This window comes from Cololabis saira, chromosome 8 (genome assembly GCF_033807715.1).
Source record: "Cololabis saira isolate AMF1-May2022 chromosome 8, fColSai1.1, whole genome shotgun sequence".
In the NCBI taxonomy this organism is placed as follows: domain Eukaryota; kingdom Metazoa; phylum Chordata; class Actinopteri; order Beloniformes; family Belonidae; genus Cololabis; species Cololabis saira.
This window is the reverse complement of record NC_084594.1, coordinates 14,586,568-14,600,120: the sequence shown is the minus strand read 5'-3', so window position 1 is coordinate 14,600,120 and position 13,553 is coordinate 14,586,568. Positions and strand designations below refer to the sequence as shown.

At 37.0% G+C, this 13,553-nt stretch overlaps 1 protein-coding gene across 4 annotated transcripts in view; it reads left to right on the top strand.

Annotated features, from left to right (window-relative positions):
• The first annotated feature begins 2,952 nt into the window (after window positions 1-2,952).
• Window positions 2,953-13,553, top strand: part of ngfb (nerve growth factor b (beta polypeptide)) — a 29,089-nt gene continuing 18,488 nt past the window's right edge. Inside the window, exon 1 of one of the 4 annotated variants that reach the window (XM_061728436.1) lies at window positions 2,953-3,087. The gene's annotated coding sequence lies outside the window, so the exon portion shown is untranslated. The remainder of the gene's footprint in view (window positions 3,088-13,553) is intronic. The other 3 variants (XM_061728434.1, XM_061728435.1, XM_061728433.1) reach the window with 3 other exon arrangements.

Genomic DNA, 13,553 nt, shown 5'->3' with positions numbered 1-13,553 from the left:
TTTCACAGCACACCAGCCAGAGGCCAGGTTTCAACTCCCAAACGCCCTATAGCATCAAAGCAGGATGACGCCCCGATCTAACCTGTTCCTCAAGGGTATTCGGTCGATCAGATTCTCTAAACGCCAGAGAACCCGTGAAGTCCACAACTGACAAATTGGCTCTAATCCATCATGTGGGATATAGGACCACCGGAAAAATATTCAGGAAACAAAGGGCAACTTTTCAAAACATGACCATGACCACTCTTAAAAATACCTACCGTGCCATGGAAGGTTTAGGGCAATAATGAGAACCAGAGTGTAATCCTAGTGTAATATGGTAAGCTGATTTTGCTTCCATATGTTCTTATTTAGATCCAGATGTGCAGAGCTGGTAGTGACATAAATGGGAACACGCTGAAAACCTTATTTAAAAAGAGAAAAAAAATGAAAGATCTGAACCATTATCAAGTTTAGAGGCAAAGGGAAGAAAAAAAACAACCTTAAAATCCAGTGACCTTGAGTTAAACCCCCTATACTGGGATGAGAAAGCACTCACAAGTAAAGAAAAAAAAAAGCCACATGTGCGTGTTTTTTTTTTCACACCTGGATTAGTTTATGCTGTCTCATGTCCGAGCTCCAATCTCTTCGTAAACCACCAGCACGTTTCAGTCTCACACTCTTTCCATGCTTAAATACAATACAATCTGTAACTCTATCCTTTCATTGAGGTTATGTCACCTTAAAAAAGTTGAACAATTCAAATAATTTAACTCCCTGAGGAAAATAAGCATCAGCAATACCCAACCTTCCCACCACCAAAAGCAAAAAAAGGGAAAAAAGATAAATACCCTGAATAGATAAATTTAGTTCTCATGGTTAGCGAGGTGTTTTAGATCTCTTACGCTGATAGAAATCAAATAACAACAATTTGCAGCATGAGAGTTCAGGGGTTCAAACAGTAAATGCAACATATTATCCAAATTATTATTACATTTCAGTGGAAAGCCCTTGGAAGGTCTCCGATCTGCAAAACTGATTACAGAAAGGTAGTGACGACATCAGCTGTCTCCGCTTAACATCTGTTGTTGCGTTTTACAAGAATGAACCCAAACGACCAACTGACTAAAATAATACATGTGGGAAATGAGAAGAAGGAGGAATTTTCTTTCAAATATTACATAATAATCAGAACATGAGTCTTCTGCAGCTACAGGTCAAAACATGCTTTAAATCATTGGTGAGTTTCCCTCTATGCTGACATCATGACTGACAGGAAAAAAAATATCTAAAAAATAACTGACAGTTATTTAATACACTTTGCTGATAAATTTGGAGTTGGAAAAAAAAACACTCACCTAAGTCACGCTCTGTTGATCATCCCAGAGATTAATCAAACATGAGACACCTTGGCAAGAATCTGATTCATTCATAAGTCAAAGTAAACGTATAATTTGTTCCATTCAGTCCTGGAAGTATTTTACTAGAAAACTGAAACCTTCATCCTTCTCCTGACAATAAAAGCACAAGCCATAGTAGCTGATACAAGTTCCTGAGGTCTTAATGAAAAATCTGTGACATGTTTTGATCAACATACCACGTTGATGCAGTGCTAAAGCTTTCTTTTTCAGCCATGCCTTTGTCTGTTTGTTCATTATGCACCCAGTGTTGCTCTGCTGTCCACTTCCTTCATTGTACCTCTTTTGAAATTAGTGATTAAAATATTTGTGCTACCCATTTCCAAAGTACAACCAATGCAGTGAATTGTAAAGTTGTGAAGAATATATTCTGCGATATGTCATAGTATTTTGCAAATTTAAATGAGTCACTAAATAAATAAGAGACCGGGCTCTGTTTTGTCAAAGTAACTCAAGTAAATGATCAAAAGCAAAATTAACTTTTTTTTCTTTTAGTGTTAACTTAGTTTGCTTCACTAATGTTGTTTAAAAAAAAAAAAAGGTTGTTTTTTTTAATGGTGATCAACACACTGGCATTCATATAAATTGTGTCACACCAATACTCTGGCATGCATCTCTCTAATCTGTCTATTTGAAAGGTACATGAAGAAAGAGGAGGCAGTCGTAAACAAATCCCTTCAATTCACAGTGTAAAATATACGGAAGAGTATTAGGGCCATGCAGGAGAAACAATATTTGAGAGGGGAAGATTTGTTTTTATTGTGCACTTCGAGAAAAGAGTTGAAATTTCGAGAAAAAGTTGAAATGTCGAGATTAATGTTGAAATACAATTTCAAGAATAAAGTCGAAATTTCGTGTATAAAGTCGAAATTTCGTGAATAAAGTCGGAATTTCGAGAATAAAGTTGAAATACATTTAGACTTTTTTACCGAAATTGTACTTCGACATTAATCTCAACATTTCGACTTTTTTCTCAACATTTCGACTTTTTTCCCGAAATTGTACTTCACCATTAATCTTAACATTTCGACTTTTTTCTTGACATTTCAACTTTTTTCTCGACATTTCGACTTTTTTCTTGACATTTCGACTTTTTTCTTGACATTTCGACTTTTTTCTCAAAGTGCATAATGAAAAAAAAATCTTCCTCCTCTAAAATATTATTTTTATTTTTCTCCTGCCTGGCCCTAATAGTCTTCCGTAACATTATTCTCGACATTTCGACTTTTTTCTCGACATTTCGACTTTTTTCTCGACATTTCAACTTTTTTTCTCGAAGTGCACAATAAAAAAAAATCTTCCCCTCTCAAATATTTTTTCTCCTGCATGGCCCTAATACTCTTCCGTAAAAATAGTAGTGGTAGTAATAGCGCCAATTTGTCTGCAATGTCCTCTGAATGTGAAAATGCCATTTGCTTGTATACAATTTCCCGAACCACAGCTATTTTCTCAGACAGACAGGCACTAGGACCTGCGGCGGTCTGCAGCCACGCAGCTCCCGCAGCTCCTGAGAGCGTCTCACTCACTTACTGAACAATTTTCAAACAAGTGCAAGACTCAGAGAGGACTGTTTGGAATAAATAGTTCTTCCCCTGTTTGGCATCTTGTGGAACTGGACCCAAACTGGATTATATTTCAGTAAGGCTGCAGGAGACTTGCAACAGTGAAACAAGACAGAGCTTTTTCAGAGGTATATGACCATTTTACCATAATCTGTTAGTGGATGTGTGCATGTGTCCACTGTCATTTACTAGTCTATAAAACAAACCAGGATAAAGCAGTCCATATGCAACAAGGAAAGTTGTTTTGTGCAATACTGACTTAAGCTTCAAAGTCAAAAAGTTTGAGATACAAAGTTCTTATTGGTAATAATTACCTGCCAGTGATGATCAAAGAAGTGATATTTTAAGTGTTCAGGGTTGTGCATGAGACCCTGCAGGGAGATTCTCTTCTATCCCATAAGAAACTGTTGAAGCTTAGCCTCATCGGATTACAACAGCACTGATCAGACCAGCATTCATCTCCTTGGGCTATCTAATGTTCTCACGGCATTCCTGCAGAGTATGTGTGTTTGCATAGTATATTGACTTGTAAACATGGAGCTTGGTGCTGGGTAGTCTTCTCAAACAACAAGTTACTTAATTCTTAACAGAAAATCAGGTTCTTAAACTCAAGAAGGTACTTGGACAAAGTCCTGACGTCATTTACACTCTTCTCTTCTGAGCCATTTACTGGATTGTGAAAAACTTCTTCAAATCCTTCAAACTTGTGGATACGTCCAGCGGTTCTCTGTCTAAGCAAGCAGGGACTTTGATGAAAGAGTGAGTCTGCATGTACGGTCTGTGAAAAGAGCAACTCCATTACACACTAAATGACCAACTGATGTGCACAAGTGAAGGGAAGCCCTCTCAGCCCTCAAACAATAGAGGCAGTAGTCGCTTTACAACCTCAAAAGGGGCAATGAAATGCATGTTGCATTTACAATTTTTCTTTTACTGCTAAATTAAGTTCTACATGACTTGCAATGCACATAAAATAATAGATTTCACCAATTGTAGTTAATGTTGGAATGATGAAAAGTGAATAGCCTATGTTGAATTTTCAAAATATTCATCAAAAGTGGGATCATCATTTGTTTAAGTGAGGTACAACCAATTTCTCCTCACAGTAAATTCTAATAGTGTTAGAACTGCTTTTAAAATAGGTAAACCTTACTCTGTCACCCATTCAGTTATTGTTTTGAGTTAAAATAACTAAAAACATCTTCGCAATAGTTGAAAAGATCCATTAGGAGGAACAAGAAGCCACAAAGGAGATGGCAAGAGAGTGGAGGGTCTTACGTCAGGCTGGGGTTAAAGGTCTGTGACAGTGATCATGTTCAGTCAGCTGTAACCGTCGGGGATGCAGACTGTCATTGATGCAAGAGAGCGTTGCCGTTTTTGCATTTGTGTGAATTAATAAATTAAAGCACCAATGCCAGTTCCTGCTGTTCAAAAGCAGACAAAAACCTAAAAAGGCATATACTTGAGTTTACTTGTGTTGGTTTTCTGCCATGTTAGGCTGCACAGTGATTCTACAGTATATTGCCGTAGTACTGAGTGTGTTTAAGTGCGTCATTTTTAATGAACATTATATTTAACTTACAGTAATCTCAGTAATCCTGATTACTGAGCTCTTTACAGATGTTAATAAGTATGCTAGACTAAATGAGCTTCAGTTAGTGAACTTATAATTATTAATTCACTTTATCTGCCATTTTAAGGTCATTTGCATCCTTTTATGAAAATATATGGTTAACTAATTAGATTTTTTTCAATTGGATTCAGAACCGGCAGTCATTTGCTCAGGGCAGCCAGTGCTCAGTGCTGTTTTTTAAATGGGAACTTTCAGTGGTATTTTTTTTCCAACATTGCATTGGCTATGACTTAATTAAAGCTTTCTGGCTCCTTTTTTTTCTAAATTTTTTTCAAAGATTTTTGGTTGTCTACATTTAAATCCTTGCCCATAGACAACAGAGTTTGCTCCAGGAAAGTCACAACATCCTCGGTGAGAAACATAATATCTGCTTGTGAGGTATGCTAAGTACGAGGCATCTTTTGATCTTAGTATGTATTTCACTACATGTTTGATTCATGGACTATGGCTTCACCAAAGCCACATGTGTTTGCAGATATGAATACCTCTCAAGAGTGAATGATAACAATAACAATGTATGTTTGTCAAAACCTCTAAAATATATTAAGCTGGTGGGAACTGATACTGTCAGATGCCTTAACAAACTCTTATTGTGATGTTTTCGAAATTCTTCGGGGATAGTATTAGTTCTGAATGGTACAAAGGAGAAAAACAGCACACACATGCATTCCAAGAATGTCTGACAATAACATTTATCTTTAAAAATATCCGACTGAGATGAGAGGCACGAAACCCATTCGCCATTGCTGTCTGTCTTTTTTCATTTTTATCTCTAGAGTTTAGTGTGAAAATGTACATCTGCAAAATAGTGAACACCAGCTGTATTTTAGCATCTGAATGAGTAAGAGGTGCAGGATCAGACTCTAACTCTTTAGACAGCTTGCAGATGTTGTGTGGTCCGTCTAAATGGAACCAGAGTGTAAAGTTTTCGGCAAGTCAAAATGAAAAACCTGTTCATGCAAAGAAACATCCATCTCCAGTGGACAGTGTTTCCTTTTTTTCTTCTTCCTGAAAAGGACTAATATACGGAGAGTAAAACTGTATGCACTGTAGAAACGGGGTGTGATAAACAGAATAATTTATTCTGGGTACTCTCATCCCGTGTGCCTAATTTTGCAAAGAATTGACGCAACTCAATATTCTACAAAGCTATAAACAAGGATACTGCCGATTATGTTTAATTTAAGAAAAAAAAACAGGTTTTTTTTCTTTAATATAATCTGTAATTTAGAGTAAATAAATGAAGAAACTCATATATGCACAATAATCTTTTCTCAGTGACACAATCCTTGTGATAACAAATGAGTTTAACTGAAGTCAACCTGTCCTTTTAACTGAACTCTGGAGGTGCAGCGCAGTGCTGGCCAGTCCCGTCTTTGGAAATGGCAGCTCCACTCTGTGTCAGATACGAGATTTTGGCCGGGAGGCCAAGTAATTGTTCCTCCAAGCCTCATGAATTTTGTTGGAATTTCCACATCAGGGGTTACAGTATGATGTAACAGAGAAAATATGCATCGAAACTATGCATTTTATCCAAAAAACATCTGAGCCAAGATGCAGGCTTTTTTTTCATAGCAACAATAAAAGAAGGAAATCAGGGATTTGTCCTAGAGATTCACAGTTGTGCAATAACAGTGTTGTTTATTCAGCAAATTACAAGAATACAGTTTATGTTGAGAAAGAAGTACTCATGCCTGCAAGAGTTTTGCACAGACAGCTTGGAGTAAATTATACAATTGTCACATGAATGTTATCAGGTCTGTCATTGCAGAAAGTGACAACATGGTAAGAAAAAACTATCAACGAACTATTTGTTTAACCGCCTATATGTTTTCATATGTTACCATGGTGAGACGTCATATAAACAAAGCACTCTTCCAATAATCCTTCCCTCTTCTGTCCCCAAAAGGAGCTTGACTGTAATTACCTGCCATTACAGAGGCCCATGTTTCTACTCCCCTCTCTGACATCAAACCTGATTATCCTTTCATTTATAATTGCATAAGCACCCATCCTTCCACGAAGGCATGTTTGATCATCTTTTGCACCCTCGGGCCTAGTTCAGTAATCCAGGTGCCAATTTAAAAAACGCAGAAAGAGAAATGTAGGTTTCTGTTAAAACCTGCTACACAACTGCAGACAGTTGTCTTAATAACTCATGAATGACTCTTGTAAGAATAGAATAAGCTTTATTGGCCAAGTATGAACATGCCAGACAGGGAATTTGTCTTTGGTTGTTTAATTAATATGAATACACATGTCCGTTAATATATAAACCAATTGCCTCCCTCCTACTTCTCCCCTCTGTGGGGTTGCCGGTGGCCTGGGTTCCGGGTTCTTCCGTGTCGGCCTCTGGTCTCGCGGGTGGCGGGGTTGCTCCCCCCCCTCCCCCACTATAGATACACTTCAGGTGGAGCTTTGTTTGGTTTATTACACACACACACACACACACACACACACACACACACACACACACACACACACACACACACACACACACACACACATAGCCACTCAGTCACATACATATACACACACATACACAGCCACACAAACATATACATACACACACACATAGCCACACAGACATGTACACACACACACACACACACACACACACACACACACACACACACACACACACACACACACGCATGATCATATACATACATGCATACACACACATAGACATACACACTGGCTTGTTCACCTGCATGCTGGCTCTCTAGTTTTTGGGGTTAGGTAGCGGAAGCGGTAGCTTAGCTCAGACTGCGATCAGATCTCAAGATTTGGGTCGATTGCTGTTCGTGTTTTGGTCGGCTCCGTGCCGGTTTCGTGTTTTGTTTGTGGTTTTTTGTTGCAGATTTCCAGTGCTTGACGTGTGTCTCCGTGTGTTCCTGCTTCCTGGATTGGCAGTGGATGTCGTCACCCCCCCCCCCCCCCCCCAAAAAAAAAAAATCACTGGGTTTGTATGTGTATATGTATGTATGCGTATGCATATGTATGCGTATATATATATATATATATATATATATATATATATATATATATATATATATATATATATATATATATATATATATATATATATATATATATATATATATATTAAATATAGTAATAATGCACATATATATACCTTTGGTTTCTACCTTCATGGTATCAATCATTAATGTGTACAGACAAGGTAAAAAAAAAAAAGAAAAAAATATATATAAACCAATTTTCAGATACTATATTTATAGCTGAACAATGAAACAACTATTACAAAAAATATATACAGTATGTTGATGGTGATTAACAGTTACAATGGCATATGCTTGTGATTGAGCAGTGTTGAATCTCTCCAGTGAAGTGCCCCTGCAAGCTGGAGTGTCATATTATCTCAGTCCAAGTTACAATAAGACCACACACACAAACACACACACACGCAGAGTGTGTGAACTGTGAGACCAGTTCAGCTCAAAGATCTAACTGCTACCCTCTGAGACAATCCAATGCCGTATTACTTGTTATTATCTCCCAAGATGAGGACAAACTGAATGCAGTATATGTAAAATTTTGACTCTCTTTCTGGAGTTTCCCTTTTTCCATTTAGTTTTTTGTCTTCATGTATAGACTAATAAGACCGAAAGAAAATTCATTTTGACTCTAAACCTTTTAGACTGTTTTTGTCTTTTAGACTGTACAAGCAAATAAGGCTACAGCCCAAAAGAACCAAGAAGCTGACGGTATATAAAACAGCCAAACTTGCTTAAAAAAGAAAACGTCAAACATAGTACCATGTCTGTATTTTAACATGCACTCCGCTACTGTTGCGGTGGTACTTTAATTACCGTCGATGGCAGTAGGAGTGAATTTATTTGGAAAAGTTATAACCATAAGTCAAGGATGCAGAAAATTGCAGTGTTGAAATGAGCGGCTGGAGCAAAAGGGCTCCGGAGGTGTCGGAAGAACGGCCATAAAGGTGTAGACGTTCAACACAAACACAGTGAACCCAGACTTTAAACAATGACTTTAGAAAGAATTTACAACACAAAGTCGAAGCAAAGATGGAGCAAGAGCCAAAAAAGGAAGTCCCCTTTCCTCAAGGTGGTAAAACAATTGTGATGGTTCAGACCAGCTCTGATCCTGTCTCGTGCAGGTTTGCTGCAGGGAGTTGTTTTTTTTCCTCTCTTCACTGCAAATTTTTACTGCAAATGTGCACTCTTGTGCAATAATTTTCAAAGGCTGTCATCTGATCCCTACTCAGTTGAATACGCCCTGTTTGTCTCCTGGATTATCCCGAAAGAATGAATCTAAAATTTTCATGGTACCTTGAAAAATCCAACAAATGTACTTCACTTTTGTTTGCTGTTGCATCTGAATTGAATATGTTTTCAACTGGAATCCATTTCATACTGTATCTTTCTTAATTGGGATCAAATGCGCCTCACTTCCACAAAACCATTAAGGTCATTTGCAGCCTGTGTGTATATTACAACATTCAAATTAGCAATGAATAGTTTTTCACTGCAAATAAATTATCTTGGATTTGCAAATTAGTATATCCACAAGTTATCACTTTACTGCAACCTCATTTTAATCTATTATATTGAGATTGTTTAAACATATGCATTGATAAATGATCAGTCTGCAAACTACAGCAGGCAGGATGGTGGTGCAGTGTCCTGCACTATTGCCTCACAAGAAAAGCTTTGAATCCAGATTGTGGCGTTAACATGTTTCCAGTTACTCCTGCTTCCTTCAACAGTCCAGAAAGATTGATGTTCTGGTAAAACTGACCGAGTGGTCATGTGATCGGATGGGGCCCCATCCAGGGTGTAACCTGCCTCATGACAGCTAAGATAGATTCTCTATGGATGGCAAAAAAAAGAGAAGACTTTCTAACTGTACCTTTTTTTTTCTATGAGGCTCAAGAAAAATTGAAGCTTTGTAAAAGTGCAAGTTTTGTCAATGTTGTAAAATGTAAATGCTTCATGAAAAAACAGTGTGGTTATCACATCCGAAAGAAAACTTTGAAATGATTAACTAAAACCACTGAATGTGACATCACAGCCGATCAAAAGAGCCAAAACATAATCATTCTTAATTCTTAAGTAAATGAAAATAAAATTGATGTAAAATAATAAATAAAATGTCTATGACTCAATAAAATAATCTATTGCAGTTGGTTCAATGTGGTTGAGAAAACATCCTGCTGCGGATCTGCTTTAGGTCCACTTTACTACCAGATACAGGAATGTGACATTGAATTAAACATATTTTTGCTTTTCTCAGCCTGATGAAGACTTTGATAGTGAATTGATTTTATTACAAGAACACAAGGATGTGTTTTTTGTTTTGTTTTATTTATTCTGGCATTTATTTAAAAAAAATGGTGCTTAAATGCGCTGTGTGCCTCAAAGGGAGCTGTTAATCAGTGTGTGAGTATATATCCATCCATTTTCTATACCCACTGATGTTAGTATGTCTGTTAAATTTTAAAATGTTACATGATACAGTTATACAGACAAACGACAGCAGGGAAATAAATAATATGAGGAAGGTTTATCATACTAGAAAAGGTATAATCACTGTGTCCACAGAGCTTCACTGCATGCTCCTATAAGGCTTCATTGTGAAAATCAGCCCTGTGATAACAACGTTGATGAATACAATCAACATTCTACATTCTACATTCAACATTATAAGAATCTAAATGTGGCAGGAATTAATTAAGGCAGGAGAGTGGGGGAATTAATAAACATATTATTCACATAAAGGGAATTAAATCCACCTCCAAATCAGAAAATGTTAGGATGATATTGACAATCGAAATTTAAAGAAATAACCCAGCAATTCTTGCTAACTTTTTTGTGCTAACTTTATTTCATTTATTAATACACACCAATTTTGGGGGATTTCAGGCCTGCAAACCCATTCCAAGTGAGAAACTTTTACCCCTTTGTGAAATTGCCACTCCTTATTCTAGGATTATTATTTGCGTCTAAAACACTTTGGTCAACTTTGTTGTTTTTCTTTATACTTTATAAATAAAACTGGACTTTAACAGGACTTTATCACAACAGTTTAAAAATGCCTTCTTGCACTGAAGATAGAAAATAATCAAGGTTTAAGTTACTATTTTTCCTTATTGTCCTGCAAACACAACTTCAAGTGTTCAACACTACAGGGTAAAAATGTTTAGCTTTTTTTTGTTTTTATTGGCCTGTTCAAATATATGGACACCACTGAAAAATAAATCTTAAAGGCAGCATCCTGCAGATTGCTATTACAGACCTGGCCAAACCTCTGGAGGTTTTTGTTTTTTGTCTTTGGAACAAAACACTGTGCCGGTTTCTTCTGATAAAGATCTGAATACTGATTCGTCTGATCACAGTCCATCCCGATCCCTCCGAGTCCAGAGAGGTTGACACCACCCTGGACAACAATAACATGAGGCTTCTTTCATGAACAGAACATTTTTCACTGCCATTTGTGCAGGTAACTTATTATATCGGGTTCGCAAAGTAACCTTTTGCAGTTGTGATCATATCAGCGATTAATAAAGGATAGTTTTAGATTGCAGTGTTGTCTGAATGAGTGGAGTTCACTAGTGTCAAGCTTTGACCTTTTATGCACTGACATTGCTCCAGATTTGTTTACGGTATTTTGCGGACTGTAAGGCGCACCGCATTATAAGGTGCATGATAAAACATATAAAGTGAAACGAAACAGTCAGGTGAGTCAAACTTTATTCAATTCATTCACAATAACCCAGAATATCATTCAGTTGTAACAAATATAGAAAAATACAATCACTTTTTAAATCATTCGTCTTCCACATATAAAAAGGGGCGGACGTAAACGTAGTACTACGTCCTGTTCTCTGATTGGTTCATCGTTCCCAGCGTTAGCGAACACCTAAAGTTAGTGTGAGGTTGGAACAACGTACAACATTCATACATAAGCCACACCACAGCCACATAGGGCGCAATAGTTTTTGAGAAAAATTAAGGATTTTAAGTGCGCCATATAGAACAGAAAGTACCGTAATCATTTAACGATGCATTGTTGAAAAAGAAATAGGACAATCATGTCCAATCTTTATTTAATTCACTTTTTTCTACAAGGGTTTTTTGGCCCAAATTTTTTACCAAATCATGATTGTAGTCCCCTGCTGTCAGCATGTGATTTCAACATCATCTGCCGGCATCATCTCATTGCTCGTCCTAAATTGCTGTACCAGTTTATATGAGATGCTCTAAGGACCTAAAACAAGATTTTTTACTTTAATAGATATTAAGTTGATGTGAAATAACAAATATGTTATTTGTTTATGATGTCTGCACTGAAACAAATGTGCAAGTGAATGTAAAAATTAAAATTTCCATACCATCCCAAATCCTTCTGCTTAGGCTTCTATATACACTTATAACACTACAGATAATTAAATGTTAATGGCATAAGCCGATCATAACAAATTATTAATGACAAATAATGCGTATTTAGTTTTCATTAACTATACCTTAGTAATTAATATTTTATGACAACTACTCTCAAACAGCAGCAACCGTGCCAGTGTGTTGGCAGGGAAACTGAAGACAGGACAGATGATGGCCAGCTGCTTAGCAACAACTGAACACACACAATTAAGTGAGTGGCAACCACAAACAGTTATCTGTATGGGAACCGCCATGATCGATAATGACTTACATAATTGACTCAAATAGATATCATAAAAATTGAGAATAGGAGGACAAATTTACTTTAGCAGCCATACCTTTCCAGACTGGCCGGGTATGGGATGGTAAAGTCTACATTTGTAGAAAAGCTAGTGACTCATAATTTGTTAAGGTGCATGAACTGTATGTTGTTTCTCTTTACTTCTTGTTTTATTCTAAAATACTTCTCATTTAGCTCGTCCCGTTAACTTTACTCTTTGCCTTGTTTCACACCTGGTCTCATATTGCCATTTTCTGATTTCTGGTAAATTTTCCTGTATTCAAGATCCTTAACTTCCACATAGGCTTGGTTTCTGTTACTTTGTTTGGATTATTATAGTTTAGATCACTTTTCTGGATATGATGCCTTGCGACGCTTTATTTTCTAAGGCTAATAACATTTTTATTCCTTCCAAACCTACCAGGCTCGTGTGGTTGTTATTGGATCAGAGCTGTTGCTTTAAACTACTGATGACAAATTCAACATTTTGCAAGTTTTCCAGTAAAGGATCCTGAGTGTGCCTGGACTCTGTTTTTTGAAGGATCTGATTTTAATTATGGTAGTGATAGACTAAATATCAACACCAGCCAAATGTGGACACATGAGGATGTAAAATTGTGGCCAAACAATTTCCATACCCAAACAGTGAAATCAAAGCAGTCCTTCTGTCCAAGAACTGAAAGCCATATCTGATCTGGAATTTGCCATTTGTACTCAAATAATAAAATTGGCTGCAATCCTGAAAAAAAAAGGAAAAAAACTGTCTTATCAGTAGGAGAACTGGAAACTTTTTCAGCCTCAACTCTTTTAAGCTTAAATTGACTCACAAGCAGATGCGGCGGTGATAAAGTTCATGTCAGGTGACCAGTGGCTGCCAGGATGTCAAAACAAAACCAATATATGTTGCATGTCTGGGTGATGATGAATGAAAACAACTGGATGATGAAAACGGCACATATCCTAACCCTCCTGAGCATTTACTACAGCTGTTTGTTTGTTTTTAAACTTATTCGGAGCACTTGAGCAGAGCCTATACTTTCTTTGAACAGGGAAACCAAACTCAGCCTTTAGTGAGTAACAAAACTGCCATTAATACTATGACCTCTACCAGTAAATGTACCATTTATCAGCATCATAGAGCTGCTTATGTTGTGGTCACTGATTATGTTGTTGTCTTTGAGTTCGGAAAACTCAAAGAATGTTGATTTGAGTCTTAATAACAGCTTTGATTTTCAAGTTCCACACATTCTGTAG